Source organism: Phalangium opilio, unplaced genomic scaffold (assembly GCF_054372755.1).
Source record: "Phalangium opilio isolate 3A_F unplaced genomic scaffold, DU_Popi_V2 ptg000217l_1, whole genome shotgun sequence".
NCBI lineage: Eukaryota > Metazoa > Arthropoda > Arachnida > Opiliones > Phalangiidae > Phalangium > Phalangium opilio.
In genome coordinates this window covers 7,301,312-7,325,928 of record NW_028324218.1, presented here as the reverse complement: position 1 = coordinate 7,325,928, position 24,617 = coordinate 7,301,312, and the positions used below count along the sequence as shown (strand labels likewise).

The 24,617-nt window shown below is 37.2% G+C and overlaps 1 protein-coding gene and 2 non-coding genes across 3 annotated transcripts in view; all 3 read right to left on the bottom strand.

The window, feature by feature from the left end:
- Positions 1-24,617, bottom strand: part of LOC149616003 (TWiK family of potassium channels protein 7-like) — a 282,602-nt gene that overhangs the window by 169,216 nt on the left and 88,769 nt on the right. The gene's annotated exons all lie outside the window — the stretch shown is intronic.
- On the bottom strand, positions 12,162-12,234 carry TRNAV-CAC (transfer RNA valine (anticodon CAC)). Its single transcript has one exon. It is a non-coding gene; the product is annotated as a tRNA-Val (tRNA).
- TRNAV-CAC (transfer RNA valine (anticodon CAC)) lies at positions 12,300-12,372 on the bottom strand. Its single transcript has one exon. It is a non-coding gene; the product is annotated as a tRNA-Val (tRNA).

The following is a 24,617-nucleotide window of genomic DNA, read 5'->3' as shown; positions in this document are numbered from 1 at the left end:
CCTAGGGTGCTACAAATTGAATTGAAATATGATTTATTGTGGCATTATTATTAAAATAGTACCTTCTAGGTAGTGTTATATACACCACTTAAATTAGTGGAGTATATAACATCTGAAACCTGGCCCTTTGTAAATATAACGCCTGAAGCCTGGCCTTTTTGTGTATATAACACCTGAAGCATGGCCTCTTTCTGTACATAACATCTGAAGCCAGGCCTCTTTGTGTAAATGGTACGAATTCTCTTAGCCTGAAAACTATGAACAGAGATTTGTGGCAAATAAAAGTGAAGTAATAATTGCAGCCTTAGCCGACTTGTTATCTACTTAGAGCCAACAATAGACTATTAGCCATGTTATAAAATGCACGCTCATAAAATCACCTTCGTTCGCTAAAGTTAGCTGTATAAAATATTTAAGCGCCTACAAAATAGCCTGGTCCTAAGATTTCCTATCCTACACTGTCTGTAAATCTGAGAGCAGTTACGATACTCTCTTTCCTTACCATCGTTGAATTCAAGGAAAGTTCTTAAAACCCCTATTTTCCATTGGGGCTGAAAAAAAAACGCCTCGGCCCTTTACACAACGACCCGATCATGGTTTGGAAATAAAGGCGTAAAACTAAAATGAAAGTCTCTCTGATGGAAATTTGGTGTTCATTCGGATCACGCTCCGAGCACGGATTTATTCGGGACGCCCATAGGAGAAATTAAACCAGTTGAATCAGGTGGAACTCAGGGGCGCCCTGGTGCAGCTAGTGCTAGTACTTCCCAGGGTTCTTCGATGCTGTGGTTAAATTAAGGGAGCCTGAAAGGTTCAAAAAGTTGGGTTGGTTTTATAAGTTTGCTGTTGGAATTTGGATGGTAATAAAACTCAACCAAAATTTAATTACGTAAATTGGTATTGACTTTTTAATGATTTTCCTATATTAGGCCTAAAAGATTCAACCATTATTATACTTGGTGTTTTTATATCTGACCAGCTGTTTCATTGGCCAATCATAGAGAGGAACGCGAAAAGCGTAATCTAACGGTACTTTCATTGGCCAATCATAGAGAGGAACGCGAAAAGCGCAATCTCACGGTACTTTCATTGGCCAATCATAGAGAGGAACGCGAAAAGCGTAATCTAACGGTACTTTCATTGGCCAATCATAGAGAGGAACGTGAAAAGCGCAATCTCATGGTACTTTCATTGGCCAATCATAGAGAGGAACGTGAAAAGCGCAATCTCATGGTACTTTCATTGGCCAATCATAGAGAGGAACGTGAAAAGCGCAATCTCATGGTACTTTCATTGGCCAATCATAGAGAGGAACGTGAAAAGCGCAATCTCATGGTACTTTCATTGGCCAATCATAGAGAGGAACGTGAAAAGCGCAATCTAACGGTACTTTCATTGGCCAATCATAGAGAGGAACACGAAATGCGTAATCTCAGGGTACTTTTGCATTATAAGAAAAACCCTAAGCGAAATTGCGCATCCGTTAATTGAATCTTTACTCGTTCCGTTCATTGATTGGCTGGTTATCAATGACTTTGGTCAATGAGACCACCAGTGAATCTTTCTCACTTTTCGCGTTCATTTCTTTGATTGGTTAAAACGTTGGCCAATGAAACCACCAGTTGGATTTTGCAGGGAAAATTCGGAAATTACGCAGCAAAATAAACCTCTTCGATGTAAAAAGAGGATAGGCAACCCTTAGTATTGGGACATACAAGACCATAGCCGTCTCTACGCACTCTCTGGACTCAAAACACATACAGCGCAGGCGCCGAAAAGCAAGATGGAAGACAAAATTTTACCCCCGAGTCTTTCCCTCTTCGTTACATCAAAGACGCTTCATTTCGAACATTTTCTGCTCATAGTCCAGTTTTCTTTACGTTTCTCGATTATAATACAACTCTAAAGCAAAGAAAATCAAATTGTTTAATCTCAAGATTACTAATTAAACGAACATCAAATTAAACCCAACTTATAATTGAGAAATCGTTCGTTTTCATTCGTTAAAAGAACTGGTTCCTAAACCATTTGAATCAAATAACCCAACACGAAGACTAGACTTTCCCTCGTGCGCGATCCGCTTTTGGAAATGTTAGAGCGCGTGAGAACTCGGCGGATGTGAATTGAATTTACAAATCGCTTTGTTATAAAGCAAGGATTAATTACGGCAAAGAGCTTGAAAGAGCCCAAAAGTGTTAGAGAACCGAGTAGCTGCATGCTTTTCAACGCTTCCATCTGAACGCCCACGTAAGTTGCGTGTACAAATACAAATACAGAAAGGAATGGCCGTATCGTTGCATTTTCTCCGTATATTTCTATACCCAATATCTGTTCAAACGTTATAGTAGTGTTAAAATGGCTTACGCTATTGTTAACTTCAATCGAATATGCATATAAAGTGAAGATAAAAATTTAACAAAAGCCTTCAATCAAAGATAAATAGATTTAACGGTGGAAGAAAGCCTACCGTAAATGACAGCACACAGCCATAAGTTCACAAGATATGTTACCACCATAAGTTTGTTAATCTCTGGTTACAAACTGGAGCTTGTAATTTTGAAGTGAGTGAGGTAGGTCATAGATTCGAGGAGGCCTGGTGAGGCCATGGATTAACTAACGTTAGGGATTGTTCATTCCCCCTAAAAGATAAAGTATACATGTTCCAAACGCCCCCTAGCAGCAGCTAAAATCCCTAACAGAAAGTTATAAAAAAATTGGACCAAATATCACGTGTCCTATGACGTCCAAATTAAAATCCCGCCTAAATTAGAAGCCGCCATCTTTAAAATCCGCAAAACCAACTTATGTTGCCTAGAGATGGCGCTATATCTACATCCGTTTTGGTCCAATAAATTGGGGGAATGAAGAGGGGAATCAAGGAATATTTCGGAACATGTAGCTGGCGATATTAATACATGGGAAACACTGTTAGTGAACAATCCTTAGCGTTAGTTAATGGTGAAATTTGGTCCTGATTATTTACAAGATGTTACAACGCATGCGCGAAATTTTTCGGCAGAAGCATTGCAAGATTATTATACCTTTTCAGTTGTTAATCCTCTTTGCCTATCAAGTATTCTTAACAAAACATAAAGCAGAACTACTAAACGTCAAACATGGATATATATAATTACATTTCCTTTCAGAAGTGTCGGGCAATAATTAATTGCAGTCACGTTGGAGATATTAGTGATTCTAAAACCAAAACTATAAGGAATAAAAGTAATACTATCTGATCATGAATATATTCACTTCCCCGTGAATATTAAACAATTTTATCATAAGTTTATAAGATATGTTCCTGTATAACCAGGGATAGATTTAATTTTAGAAGTAGGAATGGAGAACGGTTGGTATTTACTTCAGTCCGACTCATAGACCACCCAGTATAAAGCCCCTCCCTCCAACACGTAACAAAAAGTTTATATTATCTTATTGGCTCGCTTGGACTACGTTTCGATGACGTTGCTGACGGGGACGGCGAAAAATACGTAATTCCTTTTTACCTCTGTCGCTATGACCCGCCTCTTCTTTCATACCCCCGTCCCGTCCCGGGAAGGGGATCCGGGTATTTGACGAGCGCCCACATTACTCTGTTCTCCATTCCTACTTCTAAAATTAAATCTAACTGCACTTCGTAATGCTAGAGACATACTCAGAGCTAATTCGAGAACGACAAGCGAGAATTGATTTCACTGTGTTAATTTTGTAGGACTTCCATCTTCCTATCTAGTCTGTACTAAGCCTTTAACAGCGCCTCAACAGACGTCACTTTACCTTGAATCTATGACCTACCTCCCTCACTTCATGAACAGCTCCAGTTTGTAACCAGTGACAAACTTATGGAACATATCTCATAAACTTATGTTTTACCCACATAGACCAGAGATGAAATTTAAACCAATTGCGCAATAAAAATGAATGACACCCAAATGTCTTGTCATAAATGAATTAACTCTTATTAAGAGTGTACTATACAATACATAATTATCGGTTCTCATATATATAGAACCGAAACTAAATTATAACACCGCATCGCTTAAACCACCCCCCCGCGTCCGAACCTCAGCTCATATGATGAATGAGCTGACCGAAAAGAATGACCAGGGAATATAATAACTTAAAACGGTAGTGTTACGTTGGTTGACACCATAGAAAACACCTTGAGGCAAAACCAAGTATCTTTATTACTATCAAATCATATAGATTTACTGCCTTTTTGATATGTAAAAGAATAAATATATACATCTAGAATGGGAATTGAAACGAACTGGGGGGGGGGGGAGGTGCTGCACGCGACAGAAATTTTCGTCGCCCATAATCTTTTATTGGCTCTTATTGGCTTCCTATGCTCGAATTACGTTTTGTAGAAATTTGATTAATACCATTGAAGCTGTATAAACCTAATTTTGTTTCCGGTCAATATGATATGTGTTATGTTATAAAAATATACCTTTTCAAAGCCAGGATAATTCTTCGTGTACAGTATAGAGAGACTTCAGAGGGGATAGTAGTACGTCACACCCTCTAAAGTCTTACCGCTGTTCTGGTAGCCATTCATATTGGGTGGTCTCAGCTTCATTCCCGCTTTAAACCCACCAATATGGAGACCCAGCTCCAATTCCAAATGAAACCTCTCTATAGACCATAGACCATTCCATAATTGACATGGGTGAAGAGAACTTTATAGGGCGTAGGAGTCCGTCAAAAAGCACCGTAAGAGTCAGTGCGAGTTGGCTAGACTAGTGAACTCTGGCTCCATCTGGCGTTTGATTCATCAAGTTTATAAGATATGTTCCATGAGTATTACACTACCTATAGGGAGTGGGCAAAGGGGTGAAAATCTCCCCTACTAAGTGTCAGACCCTCACTTAGCCAATCAGGAGCCTTCTCCCACTAGCCTTTCCCTTTGTGGAGTTTCCCACCATTTTGGTGGAAAGGGGAGCAGCCATTTTAAGCCACACCTCTCTGGTAGCTCCCTATACTTCGTAATGCGATAATTGAAGTCCTACACTCGGTGGTTAATTTTGCAGGACTTCCATCTATGTCCTATTTAGTCTGAACTAAGCCTTTGACAGCTGCGTATCACCATGCAGGGCTCCCTCGCTTTACCTCGAATCTATGACCTACCTCACTGACTTCAAAATTACAAGCTCGCCAGGGCTCCCTCGCTTTACCTCCTCGAATCTATGACCTACCTCACTCACTCACTTCAAAAATACAATCTCTAGTTTGTAACCAGAGATTAACAAGCTTATGGTGAAAATATCTTATGAACTTATGATATACATATTGGAACTTAACAAAGGTGGCATAAATATAAAGATGAGATTAATTTCAGGGATGCTTTTGTCACGTTCCCGTCATTGGGGACACTTAATTCTTTTCCGCTTCGTCCGCTATGATTTATTAAGGACAATTACCGATAGGCTACATAAATATATTATATTTTTCTCTTTCATTTGTTTAATAGCTATAGTCTGAGAATATTATACTTTGCCACCAGACTCCTTTAATAACATAATAGATTCGATAGATAACGATCATCGTCATCATCATCATCATAATATGCGGCGGTATAAAGTTTAAGCAAGAAGTGATATCTAGTTTATTAGGGAGAAGGTATACATTCGCGCCACATTTCTAGCTTTATCTCCAGTCCAAACGTACAGTAGGTCCGGAGTTAATCCCCGCCTCTAAATTACAACCAGCATCTCATTGGTTCTTGAAAACTCACGTCAGCGCGACGCGAATGACGAAAATTACAGTCATATTTTCCGACTGAGGAGAGGCGAAATAGCCTGGCCTCCTTTTACGTCCCCCCTTGTATTTTGAAAGGGGGACTGCAGCACTATATCGCGCCAATACTCAGGCATCTTATACCTTCTCCCTAATAAACTAGATATGACTTCTTGGTTAAAGTAGGTTGGGAGACATCATTCATTCTTTGTCATCTAGTAACTTTATTTCGTTCAGATTGTATTGCACTTATTGTATTGTTGTGGCAGATTATAAATTGCTGATACGATGCGTTTATTTTGACTATAAATTTATATCTGTTTTGTTAATTTATTTATTGAGTTACAGTTATAGTTTCTTATTTCGCGATTGGATTGAATTGTAATGACCTATCACGAGTTAGATTGATGATGTTTGGTTAGTTGATTTGCTGAAGTAAATATGAATACAGTGGTACTGAGATGGAAGGAGCTACAGGGATGTGACGTCAATATATTGGTAGCCTAAAATGTATGGCTTGAACTGACGACTTTCAATATGGTTGCCAAAGTAGGGGTAAGAGATAGGAGGGTGTGACGTAACGAGAAAGTTCGTAGTAGCAGATTATAGTTGATTATACAAAAGGGGAGGGGCTTTAGAGAAAATGATTCCCTTGACGTCATCTCGCTAGACTACGTTTACAGGTCTACAGGTTACAGGTTTACAGGTTTGTTGATGCCGTATAAAAAATATACACCCTTTTGAAACAGGGCGGCTCCCTAAAGAGCACAACGTCTCTCTCTTGCATAGCCCACTCGATCACTCTGGCTGCTTGAGAAACAAGCCTGATTAAAATTAAGACGTTTTTAGCTAACGATCGAGCGAAACCGATAAGGCTTGGCTTGGGGCAAATTTATTCAAATTCATTTAAAATTTAAGTAATTTAATGAATACAAATCAGTGTTCAATATGTATTATAATTAGTTTATAAAGATTGTCTTTCATGCTTGATATGCATGGTGCCTTCGAAAGATTTGACGGACAAGGCTTAGAATTGGTCCTAAATATTTTTTGAAAACAGAAATTCTACCCTGCAATACATCTTGGTCACATGACTTAGAGACGAAGCAACATTCCAACAAGATGGCAAGACCATAAGGTTCTTCTTTATAAAAACCAATTATTGTATAAGGAATACATAGATATCTTCTACTTGGATACTTTAACGGGCAGCCATTTTCTTAGCCTTTCTGCTTGAATTAAATGGGAGGAGCTAGCTACGTTAGAAACCGTCACCCCTGACGTCTATAATGTTTCCAAGTCTTCCCAGCATGTTTACCATATTGGTACAAACCCTGTAAGCTCGCACTTAAAAATAATATAAATATAAACATAAACACATCCGTTGAAAATTAGTCTACAAAATAATTTAAAATTTTTATATAACTTTCCAAGCACGAATTACGAATTAAGTCTTGGGTCTGGGTGTTAGGCGATAAATAAACTGCTATAAACAAACTTTAAAAATATAAAACGGAACTTATAAAAATAAGCTAAGCTAAGCTACAATATTTTAATAAAAGCTGTAAGCAGCAGCAAGTGCATCATCACTAGGGGTCACTAGGGTCAGGAACTTTAGAGTTCAGGAAAAGGCTGATAAGAAGGATAGGGGTTAGGAGGAGTAAGGTTAACGCCGGGCCAAAGGACTTAACGCGTTCTCGGTAATTGAGAATGATTCCTGAGCTCAAAATTGAAAGTTTTGACATGGGGTGTGGAGAAAAGGCTTGCAGCGTGAGGATACACTGACTGCTCGAGCGAGACTGTGAAGGCCCATTTCCTTCCAATTTAACTATACGAAAAGACCATTTAACGCTAAAGAGGTTAGCAAACTAATAGCGCTTTGGCGTGCCAAAGACTATACAAAATCCCTTTTCATAAAATGACCTCCCGTATACATATACTTGTATTCCACCGTTCACGGTACTGTGTAGTTACTTTGTAACTATAATTGATGCAACGAAGAAATTTCATACAACTCGTGCAGCGTAAGACACACCTAAAAATTTGTTTTTAATCTCAAATGTAAGATGTTTCGTGTCTACTCAAAAATTAGGTAATAAGTTTTGGTCTAAATTCTTTGAAATTTTTAACATTAATCAAGAAGTGATATCTAGTTTACTAGGGAGATGTAGTAAATTCGCCACATTTCCAGCTTTATCCCCAGTCCTAACGGAGGTCCGGTGTTAATCCCCGCCTCTAAATTACAGCCAACATCTCATTTGTTCTGGAAAACTCACGTCAGCGCGACGCGAATGACGAAAATTACGTACTATTTTCCGACTGAGGAGAGGCGAAGTAGCCCGGCCTCCTTTTACGTCCCCCATTGTATTTTGAAAGGGGGACTGGGACTATGGCGCACGAATACTTAGGCATCTTATATCTTCTCCCTAGTAAACTAGATATCGCTTTTTGTTTTAACGTTAATAGAGAGAAAAATGCAAAATGTATGGTTAAATTTTGGTGTAATTTTAAGCAATTCTTGATGTGTATTTTTAACGTCAAGTTCAAATTTAATTTAAAGCAAATTAAAAACAAAGAGAAGTTAAAGGGAGTTTAAAATAAATAGAAAAAAATCATCTGCAAACATCAGAGACGGTTGTTTGATTAAGGTATCTCGAGCCAATTTCCTACGTAATTTTATCCACGGTGTCCCGTTGCATTAAGTAGATCATCATGGGTATATTACAAAACACTTTAAATATAATAACACAAAAATAAATTTAATTAAAAGTTGTTAAGGGATGTCCTTGTGTGGTCAGAAAAAAATCAACCTAGGACCTAGTTTAGTGTAAAATAAATTGAAAACCAAAATTGAATTCACCATCAAATATTCGCTCAAACAAACGCATAAAACCCACGTAATACATCGAGGTAACATTGCATATACGTTTATATCAGGAATATATAGAGCTAATTGGAATAATTGTGTCCCATATTTATCCCATGTTTATTTCTATGCGGGTTTTGTGGGCCGGGCTTGAGAACTTACTATGTTCGTCACGCCTCATAATTCTGATGGCGTCTATCTAACTGTCGTTTCATTGGTTATTTTGTAGTAGCGCGAGTTCGAAGGCGCACGCAAGGTGCAAGGCTTAACGAGATAGATTGTTCGTGAGGTAAAATTCGTCTATAGGTCTTCCCACAAAATCCGCCTAGATGCGTTGAGAAAATGGCTACATACACAATGATTCCTGTTATCTTTATGTATTCCTGGTTTATATAAATAGAGCAACGGCATAAAAGAGCCATCAGATGTTATACAAAGTTCTAACCCCATAAGCTCTTGGCCATATTCAAATACGTATATATGTGCAATAGATAACCCGCCCATAAAGAATATTGAAATTATTCATTGGTGCATATAAAAGCTCTTTTCACGTGAAAGCCAGTGGCGCGAGAAAATAATACACGTTGCCTTGCTACGAAATAAAAATAGAAACAATCGAATAAGACCATGCAGGCTTTGACTTTTACCGAATAACATTTCAATTCTAAGCCTTGGTTAAACATACGTTACAATATATTCGAACTAAGTGAATTACAAATCAGAAATTACCTTAGTTTAAATTACAATCCGGTCAGTAACCCGTCCGAATGCCTAAGGTATTACCAAGAAGCGATATCTAGTTTACTAGAGAGAAACTATAAGTAGCCTAAACATCCGCGCGCCATAGTCCCAGTCCCCCTTTCAAAATACAAGTTAGGACGTAAAAGGAGACCGGGCTATTTCGCCTCTCCTCAGTCGGAAAATATGACTGTAATTTTCGTCATTCGCGTCGCGCTGACGTAAGTTTTCAAGAACCAATGAGATGCCGGTTGTAATTTAGAGACGGGATTAACTCCGGACCTACGTTTAGACTGGAGATAAAGCTAGAAATGTGGCGAATTTATACCTTCTCCCTAATAAACTAGATATCGCTTCTTGGCAATACAGAACATTTCGGCAGTGAGGACGTATGAGGAGGAGGTGACTCGGAGATACCAAATTTTCCGTCAGCCCCTCCCCCTTTCAAAACCGGTTCCGCGCAGAAACGTTTGTTTACGGCCAGTATTCTTAACTGATCACGTGACGTCTGGTTTCTCGGCTGTGCGCCGAGGTAGGTGCGCGAGAGATACCGGGCTGTGCCGTTATAGTTACTTTCCCCCTTTCCTTTCTGATTCTACTTCTTAAACGTGCTCACTGGTTTCGATTTAAAGAAATATAGAAATATCAGCGAGAAACGAGTTAACATTTAGTGGAAATTATATTATATTATGCCAATCCCTTAAAATACCTTGGCAAAGCCAGGTAGCTTAGCAAGTATTACACAGGTTGTTTTTGAAAGCTCTGTTAGAAATTAATGGGGGATATTCTTAAGGCGATTTTGAGTCAAAATGTCCCTTAAGGCCAAAATATCATAGAAATTACATTTTCAATTCAAACCATTTTGGACCACACTGTTTATAAAGGAATATACTGAAAAATACTTTAAATAAGAAACAATTTTCACTTTGGAATTTGAGAAGATGTAATCTTAAAACCGAACTGGGCTTTTAAAAATCCCTCTAATTTAAGGAAAAAGATCCTCTGGAAACTTATTCAATTTCCATTTTATACCTCATTTTATCTTACTTTAGGTACATGTATTTTAATCTTACGATATCTTTAAAAGGCAAATAAAAGCTCCCAAGGCTTAGGTTCGTCTGGAAATCCAGACTTATAACCGAAATTAGAAAGGTTTAAAACCGAGCTACCAAAGGCTTTATCGAAAAAAAAAGAAATAAAATTTAAGATTACAGCCTGGTCTTGGCTGGATCTATCAGATTGAATGATTCCTAGCCAATCTAGTTACGTAATGTATACCGTATCATCTCTAAAGTACAGTGAAGTTCCACTATTTAAACATGGTTATTCTATTTAAATAGTTAATTGATGGCCATATTGGAAAATGGCGGATAGAAAATTATGTAATTAAAATTACACCGAATCAAGCAAAATTTTAAATACATGTTCAGGTATCCTAGCTGAATAGGTTTTATTTTTGTCGTAGGCCATCTTGAAAAATGGCGAATAAAAGATAAAATAATGATTATACAGGGTTTTTCTGATAGGTCTCTCATTTTAAATACATGTTCTGGTACCCTTAATGAATAGGTTTTACTTTTAGTCGACGGCCATCTTGAAAAATGGCGAATAGAAAAGAAAATAATGAATATACAGGGTTTATCTGATAAGTCTCTCATTTTAAATACATGTTCTGGTACCCATAATGAATAGTTTTTACTTTTAGTCGACGGCCATCTTGAACAAAGCGAATAGAAAAGAAAATAATGAATATACAGGGTTTTTCTGATAAGTCTGGCATAAATTTAGGAGGCTGTTCTTTAGACGATTTTGAGTCGAAAATCTTCAAGTATCTAATCTGAATTGCTTTTAATAATCGACCATCTTGAAAAGTGGCCACTAAATAATATTATATAAAAACGTCTTGGTTTGGACCAAGGCCGAAAAAACAAACGATATGTGTGTGATTGACTGAAGTTTCAGATATTGAAATTTTTTCTAGTTATTTTTATCCACTCAGTCCTTAATCAATATTTAATTCAATCAACTGATTTTACTGTTAATCGATCTAGTCCCTCTAAATTAAATGAAAAAATTACATATCTACGCTTTTTCAAGAACAATTACATTTTCCGAAAACATTTTATCATGAAATTAATTGTTCTTGAAAAAGCGTAGATATGTAATTTTTTCATTTAATTTAGAGGGACTAGATCGATTAACAGTAAAATCAGTTGATTGAATTAAATATTGATTAAGGATTGAGTGGATAAAAATAACTAGAAAATATCTGAAACTTCAGTCAATTGATAAACCTCACACATATCGTTTGTTTTTTCGGCCTTGGTCCAAACCAAGACATTTTCATATAATATCTGTTACTTCAGTCTTAATGTAATTAAATTTTGAATAATTATGTTTGCTTTACCGTCATACATTTGCACTCTAAAATATAATGGTGCATTCAAACACCATATATGCTGTTTTTTCCAGTGCCAAAAAAGACATCATTTAGGGTGTACTTTAACCCCATTTCTATGATCAATTCACGCCATTTACTAATATTATTTGGAAGTATTAAGGACATATTAGGCATTTAAGCACCATTTACAGTGGCTTTTAACATCTTTTTTGACTATCTGTTGAACTTCTAATATTACTTAGTTTAATGGTTTTAAAAGTAGGGAAAAAGTATGCTACCTATGTCACATTATTAAACCAAGTGAAGTGAAATAATTGTTAAATGTTTATTATAACCACTACACCACAGACACGTGGTAAGTCTAAGTTTTCCAAGAGATCTGACTAATTATTATGTCCAATCACGATGGTTAAAACATGTATCTACCTGGGCTCGAACCTGGGACTTTCCGTGTGTGAAGCGGACGTGATAACCACTACACCATAGATACGTGGTAATACTGAGTTTTCCAAGAGATCTAGCTAATTCAAGCGCCCAATCACGATGGTCAAAACATGTATCTACCAGGGTTTGAACCTGGGACCTTTCGCGTGTGAAGCGGACGTGATAACCACTACACTACAGATACGTAATAACACTGAGCTTTCCAAGAGATCTAGCTAATTCTTATGTCCAATCACGATGGTCAATACATGTATCTACCACGGCTCGAACCTGGGACCTTCCGCGTGAGAAGCGGACGTGATAACCACCACACTACAGATACGTAATAACACTGAGTTTTCCAAGAGATCTAGCTGACTATTATGTCCAATCACGATGGTCAAAGCCGTACTTATGTAATTAACTAAAATTAACATACTTAGACTTAATTGTTTTGATCAAACTGGCTGATAGCACACCCTGAATACTTAATTGTTAATTTAAGATAATTCCGAAAAGTATCTTCGCTGTAGTTTTTAAGTTATCGGTGGGGAAAAATCACGAAAAACCCATGTTAATCTCCATAGGAAATTAGCAAAAGCGGGTGAATATTACTTTAACGTTACAAAACGGTATCAAGTCATATCTACAAGGGCCTACCGGCCCTGTAGAATAAATTTCCTCCATTTTGGCTATGTTTAAATAAAGCGTGGGCCATCATACTAGAGAGACAAATAAAAAATCGGAGAGAGCTCTGCATTTTAGGATCAGGTATAAAAATTTAACCATTACATCTAAATAACATGATTTTTTTCTTTTTTTCACTTTTGAAATTACTTTTAAAGCTCATGGAAAATCCCAAATGAAATATAAAAACAAAACCACCGTTGTCTTTTACGTGTTTTTGTTCCTGAATTCCGGTAAGGAGTGATTGGTATTCTCCCGTTTCGATTGGCCTATTTTTCATCTATTTTTCTTTTAAAAATAGAGAAGATAAAGATCCTATTATTTCCCTCAAGGAACGTTTACGGTTTCAGTTCATCTCATGAAAAGAATACAATACTTAGAATAAAGTACTTAAAGGAATGCGATTACTTATCAATAGAAGATTCTATTTGGAACGAATCTGAAGTAGTTTAGTACCAACGTTAAAAATCAATAAAAATGGGGTGCGGACGCCAATTTTACGATTTCAATTTTACTTAATGAAATTGAAATAACGGGGTCGAATTTCAAGACTTGCCTAATCAGACCAGGGAGAAATGAGGTAAGATGGAGTGGAAATGATGATGGGCTCAATGCGGCACTGAAACTCTCCCAGTGTTCCTTGCGCCTTTACGCCCCTACAATTTGGTAGGTGAATGATAAGTGCTGCCACGTAGCACCATTGTATTTGTATGAGAACTAGCTTTTATTTTTAAGACAGAGGAGGCGTCTTTTGCGATTCAACCCTTCTAAATGCTGAGGATGCTTCGAGGTTGTAATTGGTGGTACAGAGGCAACGTTATAGGTATGGATGGTGCCACTCTATCCCCTCTCCTTTAAGTTATATTAAAAACCTGTTCTTCCTCACCACCATGTTCACAAACCACGCGATACAATGCGTACGCCATCTAGAGTCAAGACAAAATTATTAAAGCGCTAAAACTCAAGTTAAAACCGATATCGAACGATTATCAACCGAGTTTTACCGATTATTAACCGAGTTTTACCGATTATTAACCGATATCGAACGATTATCAACCGAATTTCACCGATTATCAACCGAGTTTCACTGATTATCAACCGAGTTTTACCGATTATTAACCGATATCGAACAATTATCAACCGAATTTCACCGATTATCAACCTAATTTCACCGATTATTAACCGATATCGAACGATTATCAACCGATTATTAACCGATATCGAACGACTATCAACCGATTATTTACCGATATCGAACGATTATCAACCGATTATTATCGATATCGAACGATTATCAACCTATTTTCACCAATTATTAACCGATATCGAACGATTTTCAACCGATTATTAACCGATATAACAGTAAAATAACCCCCAATCGATAAATATTTAAAAATCGGTAAATTAAGCATCATCATATCGGTTATCAACCGATTATTTACCGATATCGAACGATTATTAACCGATATCGAACGATTAACATCCGAGTTTTACCGATTATTATCCGATATCGAACGATTATAAACCTATTTTCTCCAATTATTAACCGATATCGAACGATTTTCAACCGATTATTAACCGATATAACAGTAAAATAACCCCCAATCAATAAATATTTAAAAATCGGTAAATTAACCATCATCATATTGGTTTGAGCCCCACGCATTACTATTTCTACTACGATAATTTTAATTTAATCTCTTTCTGTAGCGATTCGGGGTTGGGGCGTCAGGAGACGTTGGAAGCAAATCCGTCATCTCGCTATTATTATGAAGGTAGAACGGGCGGAATTTGGCTCCGTATGGAATCCCAACTATGTCTTGCTTTTAAGCGGCAAAACTCCCCCATTCACTTTCGCACTCTGCGCATGCATTTGCAGCACGCCGACTGTCTAGTCTCGCTTTAGTCTCCACACTTCCATCGCCGCATTCTCGGAATTTCGCATAGTCCTTTTCAACAACACCCTTCTTACATTTATTAACGCTTTCTTTCAAGATTTGCTTATGAATGGATATTTTCTATTGCTAGGTGAGATGAAATGAAATTGAGGTAAAGTTCAAAAGAAAACATTGCTGCTGTACTGTCTTCATTTATGAAGATTAGGATACTGTTTCTACGACTTATTACATCAAAGAGATATTTTATAATCTTTTTTGTATTCACTGTTTCTAGGCTACAAATTGTAAAATCTATTTCCGAAAAATATTCATCGCTTCTAAAAATTCTTGAACCTACTTTCGAAAAATATTGACTTTCCTAAAATTGTTGGTACCAAAGAGCTTGTTTGATGTTGGGTTTACTGATTTTTGTCAACGTTGCAAAGGTGCATTCAGATGAACGTACCGAAAACACCGGTTATATGATCGGTTTTCTCTCTGAACGCATTTAACAACGTCATGTTCCAAACTTTTAATAGTCAGGTCTTAGACAGTTATAAGGTGAAGACAACATATAGTCCCAGATGCTACTGTAATTTGCTTTTTTTAATTAAGCCTTGTATAAATTTTAATTTTAACAAAATCCAGTTTTGGTTATGATCTAGAAACCCTGAGGTGAATATGAAATCTAAACTGCCTAAATTCGTAGCAGACGAACACTTTAGCCTACTACACATTAGGTTGCGTAGGTTATTCGTTTTCCCGCGTGAATAGCGTCACCAGATGTCGATATGGCCGTATCGCAACCTTAGCCTTGGCGCGATTTTCCAAAAGCTTACGCTATGTAACACCTCAAAACGCTGCAACGCGCCTAATGTGTAGTAAGCATGAAACCACGTCCGACTTGTTATTTAATTGGCCGTACCTTTCTAGAAATATGAGACTGGTGTTTTTCGAAACTGAGAAACAGTAAATAAAAAGTATCGTTGCAGAATTTCAACAATCATCAATTGTTACTTAGTCAATGGTTAAACAAACGAAAGAATCAAATATCATTTCTAAATGAAACCCCAAACCTCACATCGCAATATATTACTAAAGTTTTAAACTAATGTTTAAAACGAATCTTATTCTTTTCTTTCAAAATATCTGAATTAATTAGAACTTTAGCGGCATAAATTTACACCTATACATTTTATGAAAATTTTAAACTTTACACTGGCATCAATTTAAAAGTTTCGCGGAGGCGGCCAGGTGAAGCGAATTAGAAATCTTGAAATTCCCAATTGAATGTAGACCGAATAAATTTCAAACTTAGCGCGATATATCTTGAAAGGAAAAATTTTGGTCTTTCGAAACTCAAATGCTAAAAATAGTCAGTTCCTAGATAAACTCTCACCTAAAGGTTTGAAAATTGGAATAAGTGTACATAGTTTTCAGACAAGGAGGATTGATATAATTTACAGCAGGAGGTAACGTTACATGGCAAGTCTGAACTTAGTCCGTCAAGTAGCGATATCTAGTTTACTAGGGAGAAGGTATAAATTCGCCACATTTATAATCTAGCTTTATTTCCAGTCCAAACGTAACGTAGGTCCGGAGTGAATCCCCACCTCTAAATTGGTTCTTGAAAACTCACGTCAGCGCGACGAGAATGACGAAAATTACAATCATATTTTCCGACTGAGGAGAGGCGAAATAGCCCGCCGTCCTTTTACGTCCCCTTGTATTTTGAAGGGGGGACTGGGACTATGGCACGCGATTACTTAGGCATCTTATACCTTATCCCTAGTAAACTAGGTATCGCTTCTTGGTCCGTCAAGTAGCCAGGTATCCTGGTGTAAAAGGTATAAATTATCCTTGTCTGAAAACTTTGCATTTAAATTCATCAACCGTAAACTAAGATATGGTTCAAACGTTTTCAAGGAGAAACATTGCGGTTTAATGGGATAACAACTTTTAGAAATATGATAGCGGATTAATTAAGAAAATTAAAAATAGCCGATTTTATAACAACCACATAAAAATTTGGGGGGATTTTGAGTACTAGAAAATGTTCTGTGATAATTTGCCGTCCTGGCCATTGTTTTCAAGTTAAAGGCCGACTTTCAGCGAAAAGGGTTCTAGCGAACTGAAAACCGAGCATCGAGACTAACAATGAAGCGACCGTGCCAATTTTCGAATCCCCGCTGGGTCAAAAGCTGGAAGGATTCTCGCTAACTGAAAGTCGTGCAATGTGGTTCTAGCGAACTGAAGATGAAAAATAGAAATCCTTTTAAATGTATTTCCTCTCAAATTTTTGCTTTCCCCTGTAGGAAATTCTCTATTGTGTATCTTCAATTCGCTAGAACCACATTGCACGGCTTTCAGTTAGCTAGAACCACATTGCACGGCTTTCAGTTAGCTAGAACCCTTCCATCTTTTACCCCAGCGGGGATTCGAAAATCGCCACGGTCGCTACTCCATTGTTAGTCTCGATGCTCGGTTTTCAGTTCGCTACAACTCTTTTCGATGGAAGTCGGCCTTTAAGACTTGAGTATTTTACTTACGTAGCCTTAAGTTTAATTAAGAAACTAAAAGTCAATGATTGGGGCTAATTTAATTAAGGGTTCATCCCTAAAACACTCATCAAATCATAACTCGAAAACAGTGTCCCTTGTGGCAAACAAAATGGAGATAGAAGTCATACATTTTCGGCTCAAAATTGATTTCCCTATGATCATACCCCTTAATTTATGCCAAACGTATCATAAACACTATGTGTACTGTTTATCTACTGTTCGATATAACTCTTTTTTGCTAGAGAAACTTGGCCTTTAATACATCTTTAATTAAAAGAAGAATTATTTTTAAATCGGTCAAAGAATCGTTGGGAAACCACGTTAGATTGTGAAATTATCTCATTTAAGCCAACCAAAAAAGCATAAGTTTTTTCAATTATAATACATAAATTTCATAATTTCTAATTAAGTAATGCTTGCACTTTTCTATCTCAAAAAAAAAAAAAAAAACCCCATCTCCGTTAAGTAGCTTTTGAATTTATACTAACGAGTATTTTATTAAAACACGCTTTAAGAAAAAACCGGTATAAAAAATAATAAAGTTCAAAAAAAGAAAAACAAAATTAAATAGGTTCGACTAATGAAGTAGCCTAGGTCCCTTCATCTTTGCTTCATCCTTTACAGGGTTCCCACCAATTTTTGATTTTGATATTTTATCTCTGCATTCTTCCCTGCACCAAAGTCAGCATAACGTGATTAAAAATAACTAATATCATGAATTTATAAATAGATAATGAACAGACAAGTGTTGCCAATCATTTGTGAGTGCAATTCAACCGCTATCTACAACAGACTGAATAGAGTTCTGGTGTTCGGTTAGATTCAGTACTGGATCATTGAGTTAGTTCCAAACCTGAATGATGCAGGAGATGCTTTAATAACAAATAACTTGCAACCCTGAAGCGCATGCGCAGATAAAGTTAAGAAATGGGGGATGAAATTTCTCTAGCCCCTTTGCTGAGCGCCATCTATATATTAATACAAGGCAGTGCTACTATAAAAGTAACTAAACCAAATTGAAATTAATTCTAAAAAAACTGCTTTTGAAGAAAGCCTCGGAAAAGTAAGAGATAAGTGTACAAAATGGATTGGTTGAAGTAACAGATATTCAAATCTTCAGTTTCAAGGACAAGATTATTTGAAGACAGAGCTTTGAAAAAGTAAGAGATCAGATAAGTATACAAAATGGATTGGCTGAAGTACAGATATTCAAATCTTCAGTTTTAAAGACATGATTATCTGAAGACAAAGCCACGAAAAAAAGTGAAAGATATGTAGACAAAATGGGTTGGCTGAAGTGACAGATATTCAAATCATTTTAGACATAAATTATTTAAAAAAAAATTCCATTCGCCAAAAATATATAAATTTAGAATTCCAAATTTTAAATATATACTATATGACCCCCTTAATTTGCACACATTTTCACAATCTCTTAATTTTCCCATTGAAATTTTCCAGGATATCCATCCAGGTACTGTCGCAACCCTGAATTAACTAAACTAACCTAAGCGAAGTACACACAGTCTTTAAAAACTCAATCTCATTTTTTTTTTCTCTCTCTCCCACTCTTTTCTTCCTTTCGTCTTCCGGAAGTAAAACATTTTTATTGATTAAGCCTGGAGGTGTTTCGTCTTTGTGTACCCAAAGTATTACACGGTGCTGTACTCCTTCGCGCGAGAGACATGGGCCAACAGGGGGAGCTTATTAGTACAGCTACAATGCAAACTTAATAGGCAAAGTTTTTTTATTACTCAAATGAAAGAAGATGTATGCATCTGAATAAATAGCCTAAGATCCGAAAGTATGACACAATGATAATGGTATTTCCATTGTGACAATTGTCACCACTAGAGGGCAGTGCGAGTCAGCTAGCCTCTCGAGGCGTATTGAGTGGACTCGAGCTCCATCTTGCGTTGCATCTAAGCACGAGGGAAATAACCTAAGAGCATAAGTTCATAAGATATGTTCTATAAGTTTAAATGTTACTGGTTCCTGAAAGGCGCTGTCAATGGCTTAGTACAGACTTATTAGGAGAAGATGGAAGTCCTGCAAAACTAATCGAGGGTAGTCAATTCTCGCGTCGTTCTCGAACTAGCTCGAGCTGTAAGTCTCTAGCATCTTCAAATAATTCTTGGAACAGTCTATCATGGGTATAAAAATAGCATTTCGGCAATGAAAGTGTCATACTTTTTGTTAAAATGTTACTTATGGTATCTGTCATATCTTCAGGAATAAATTTGAATAAGGGGAGTGAAAAATTCCCATACCCCTTGGATGGTTCCGACATTTTTTCTTTTTTTATAATCCTATGGGGATTAAACATTGTGTATTACTCCGCGGCACATCTTACCCCCAAAATCACCGTTGAATAAGAGAAATTTCGTTCAGCTAATTATTTTTACCCTATACCCTTCAGGGATATACATACATGTAAATGGTATCCAACCCTTATCTCTGAAATTATTGATTTATAAAGTTTTAAAGTATTTTATTTTTATATAATTCCGGTTATAATTGTACGCAAATTCGCGTCAGTCTTAACATAGAAAAGTATTGTTAACTGAGAAGTATTATTAAAATATGCCATCATATACTTATCATAGCTAAGCCTTGGTAAAATTATTTAAAACAATATAATAATTTCTGATAAGTCTGTCTACCATAAATTAAGGGGTATGTTCATAGGGAAATCCATTTTGAGTCAAAAATGTAACTTCTATCTCCATTTTGTTTGACACAAGGGACACTATTTTCAAGTTATGATTTGATAAGTGTTTTAGGAATGACCCCTTGATTAAAAAGTAAATCATTGTCTAAATCTGTTTCTAATTAAATTTCAGGGGTCATCCGTAAAATACTCTGGACAATCTTAACTTGAAAACAGTGTCCCTGATGGCAAACAAAATGGAGATAGAAGTATAGAACATTTTCGACTCAAAATCGTTTACTCAAAGAACACAATCCCTTAACAAGAAGTGATATATAGTTTATTAGGGAGAAGGAATAAATTCGCCACATTTCCAGCTTTATCTCCAGTCTAAACGTATAGTAGGTCCGGCGTTAATCGCCGCCCCTAAATTACAACCAGCATCTCATTGGTTCTTGAAACCTCACGTCAGCGCGACGCGAATGACGAAAATTACAATCATATTTTCCGACTGAGGAGAGGCAAAATAGCCCGGTGCCTCCTTTTACGTCCCCCCTTGTATTTTGAAAGAGGGACTAGGACTATGACGCGCCAATACTCAGGCATCTTATACCTTCTCCCTAGTAAACTAGATATCGCTTCTTGCCCTTAATTTATGGCAGACTTATCAAAAACACCCTGTATACGCCATCATACACTCAAGTCTCAAATTTAAACTTAATTCTTAATAACTTTTCATAACACCAAAAAAGTTAATATAAAAATGTCCCTTACAAGTATCCCGCGTCGAGCGCGAAATTGTTTTAAACAAGCAAAAAAACCCGCCCAATTCACTTACACTTGTCTTTGCACTCCTAAGTCCTATACGAAAATACATAACATATCCCTCCGTGTAGCTTACATTTCACTGCAAATATAAGTAGGTACTTTGAGAATATCCCTGGCGTTTTATTTGAAAAAAAAAAGCCCCCAAAAGAAACCCAGAATAAACAAGATTATCCTCATAGGGTTCTTAATAAAAAAATTTCATCTTGAAAAGATAATAAGCCTAAAGGCGGGGACGTATGTTAGTCTAAGGTATGTAATATCATCCGCAAATTAACTTCGGACCGTGGTCAAAACTTGGTGGTAAAAATATCATAACACCAAAGCAAAAGCTTACATCCAAAAAATATAAGAAAATGTGTATTTTTTTCTTTTCCCATCCCATCCTCCTCTTGAGCTTCATTCCATCATCTAAGGCGATTTAGGACCCAAGTAAGTTTGCAGTACAGTCAAAGGTAGGGTTGATGCATTAAGGATTACGTAAGAAACGCCTTAAATTAGGGTAAGAACTATAGGGACAGCTAAAGGCGTAATCTTCTAGCTGACATGCTATATTAAGGCTTGGTGGCTAAAGCCAGTATTAACTATATTACCAAGAGATCGCAACGCCTGAAGTTTGTCCACAAAAATGAAGCTAATATTATAGAATATAACGTGTTTACTCTGTTTTTCCATATCACATGCCTTTATAAGTATTAGTTCATTTTCGGTAAGCACTGTTTAGTCTTGAGTCTCGTAAGTAATATCCGGTGTCGACATTTTTTCTTATTATTTCGTTGGGCGCCGTTGCTAAAAAGGCTCTAAGAGACATCGTGGTACTTTTCCTTAGTCTTTTTCTTAGTTTCCGGCACCTACCCTTAAAAAAAGCGGACAAACTCCGCCTTACTATCTACTGACAAGTGAAAGTGTCTAATAATGATGGTAATAGCTGAAAATGGCAGGTTTAACTTGACACTAAGAGATGAACAGCGTGTTAGAAACGTATCCGGTGGACATCTAAAGGACTTAAGGTTTCTCTTGCGTCATCAAAAGTATAACTTTCCAGATCGCCTCCGTTGAGATCAAAATATCGTGTCAGGGGAACTGAAGCTGAACTGCGCGGAATAGACCATTTCATTTAGTGCTTGCAGACAACCAACACACAGGCGGTAGGTTACTTCCTTGGGGCCAAGAGGCCACGTCAGACTGCCCTCTAGCGGTGCTTCTGTATGGCAGGGAAATAACCCAAGAAAGTGACCTACCCCCGCCCATATAGTGTTTGCTTCTCTTATGGAATTAATGGAATGATCTATTGGCTAGAGGAAAACCACTTCACATCACGGACACTTCAACTTAGATGCAAGGTTCCATGAAAATTCCTGGTATTAAAACTTCACTTCTCATAAATTTCTTGACCAGTGTATTAGGTTACATTGAAGCAAGGAGTCTTCGTAACCTAAACTAGTACCAAGAACTCTCATTGGAATGGATTTACAAGTTACAACACTGAAGAAATGTAATCATTTAAATTTAATGTTAATCGTATATTTTCTTGCATTATAAATTCGGTTATGAATCCGGCTAAACTTTATTTTTGATATTTCGACCAAGTCATTTAATTTTACTATAAATAAATGGGTACTTTCTGGATGTGCAGCTAGAATTCGTCTTAACAGCCTGATTTAAAATATTTTAAAGATTAAGTAGCCGTCCTACAGGGTACTTAGCAACGCCGTGACGTGAAATCCTTGTTTCTCTATTACATAACATAAAGTCATGCCATACCATTTGTATACAAATTGCTATATAGTATAATGACAACTTCATGTCCTTGGCTACACTATGTTCTATGGGCAGTTAACACGGAATGCCACTAATGAGTAACAAACCCTTGAAAATTACTTCCAACCTTAAATTTTATACGTTTATTAACGAAAATGGACATGCGGAATAAAAATACTTTCTTATATCATATACTCAAGTTAACACAACATTGGGAAAAATGTCATAAAAATTACATTTTCGACTCAAAATTGAACCATCCCACTGTACTTCGGTCTTACCTCCATCCCCTTTTCAAACACCCCGTATGTAGCTAAGAATAGAACATGTATCCATTTCTCGTATGGAGGAGGTACATACAGTATACAATATAGCAGGGCAGCTAGGGTGAGTCGTTGGGTAATCCGAGTTATAGCTTACCTCTGTATCCGGGCTAAGCCCGGATTTTGACAGGGGACCAAGCCTAACTTGGTTGGTATTAGACTTATAGCTTTATGGAATGGGTGCCGATCTATATGATATGAATAGGACATAGGAGGACGAAAGAAAAAAAGACCCGGTTCCTATATTCCTATTTGAGCTACAAAAGCCTACTCATAGATAAAGATTAATGGTTCCTCACCCTTCAACCCCCCCCCCCCACGGTTTCTAGGTCGCGTCTCCATCATGTCATCACGTGTGATAATGTATTTGAGTCACCTTGGACTATGTATAGAACATTGTACAATTATTTTTGTCGTTAGTGGTCAAGAAGTTGAATTAACGAAAATATGTAGGATATTGTCTGATATTTTCAAGACATGCTAATTTCATTTAGTTTAATGAACCCTTTTCAAACAAAGGTCGGGTGTTTTCTTAGAGGGTATCTCCGGACGGTATGTGAACAACAAATACGTAAATTAAGATAAACCATAAGTTTATAAGTGATATGTTTCATAAGCATGACACTACCTATACTTCGTAATCCTAGAGACTTACAGCTCGAGCTAGTTCGAGAAAGACAAGCAAGAATTGAAGTCCTACACTCGGTTTTTCAGGACTTCCATCTAGTTCCAATTTAGTCTGTACTAAGCCTTTGACAGCAGCGCCTCACCAGGCCTCCCTCGCTTTACCTCGAATCTATGACCTACCTCACACACTTCAAAATTACAAGCTCCAGTTTGTAACCAGTGACAAACTTATGGTGAACATATCTTATGAATTTATGGTATACTAGGGGAAATAGGGCTGGAACGTGGGAAACTGAATTACAATACTACGAAATCTATGAACCAAACCAGCCCAAGAACCAAAAACACCCCAAAAGCCTCGAATGTCCCAAACGTCTAACTGTTTTCATCGAAATGAGTAAACATATTAACAACGTGTGAATATGATATATTCTGACCATATACCATCTTGTTACTCAATTCATCCTCCTTTCTAACATTGTCGTTGATTTTTTTCTTTGACGGCGTCTCCATAAGGTGGTGGAAGATGGACACCAAACAACGTATTGATTTCTGAAGGGAAAGGGCCAACGGTCACTCTCCATTCTGTTTGCTTTGACTAGAGTCTCGCCTGGCTGAAGCTATATATGCGCTTTTCCGTAGAGGTACAACGGCCGGTGAAGCCCCGCCGATATTTAGGAAGGTACAGTGGTGGGGGCCAGAGCTTCCGCGTCTTAGTACATATACGGTCGTCGGTCAGACGGTGATGAATAGAAAGAGGCAATGGTAGGTGGGGCGCGGACGCCCAACGAACCCTAAAGGAGCTCAAGGTGCCCCCCTTGCGTGGTACCCCCGTCGAGATTTTTGCACAGCGCTGAAAGATCGGATAAAGAAAGCCTTTAATTGGTTTTCGTCTTAAGGAGCCTTGAACTCTACCAGGGGTCTGACGATCCTTCGTAATACACCGGAAGTAAATTAAACAGATGTATGAAGAGATGTCTACTTCAGGGAGAGGGAGAACGTCAGGGATAGATTTAATTTTAGAAATAGGAATGGGTCGAGAACGGTTAGTATTTACTTCAGTCCGACTCATAGCCCAGTATAGAGCCCCTCCCTCCAACACGTATCGAAAAGTTTAAATTATCTTATTGGCTGCTCAC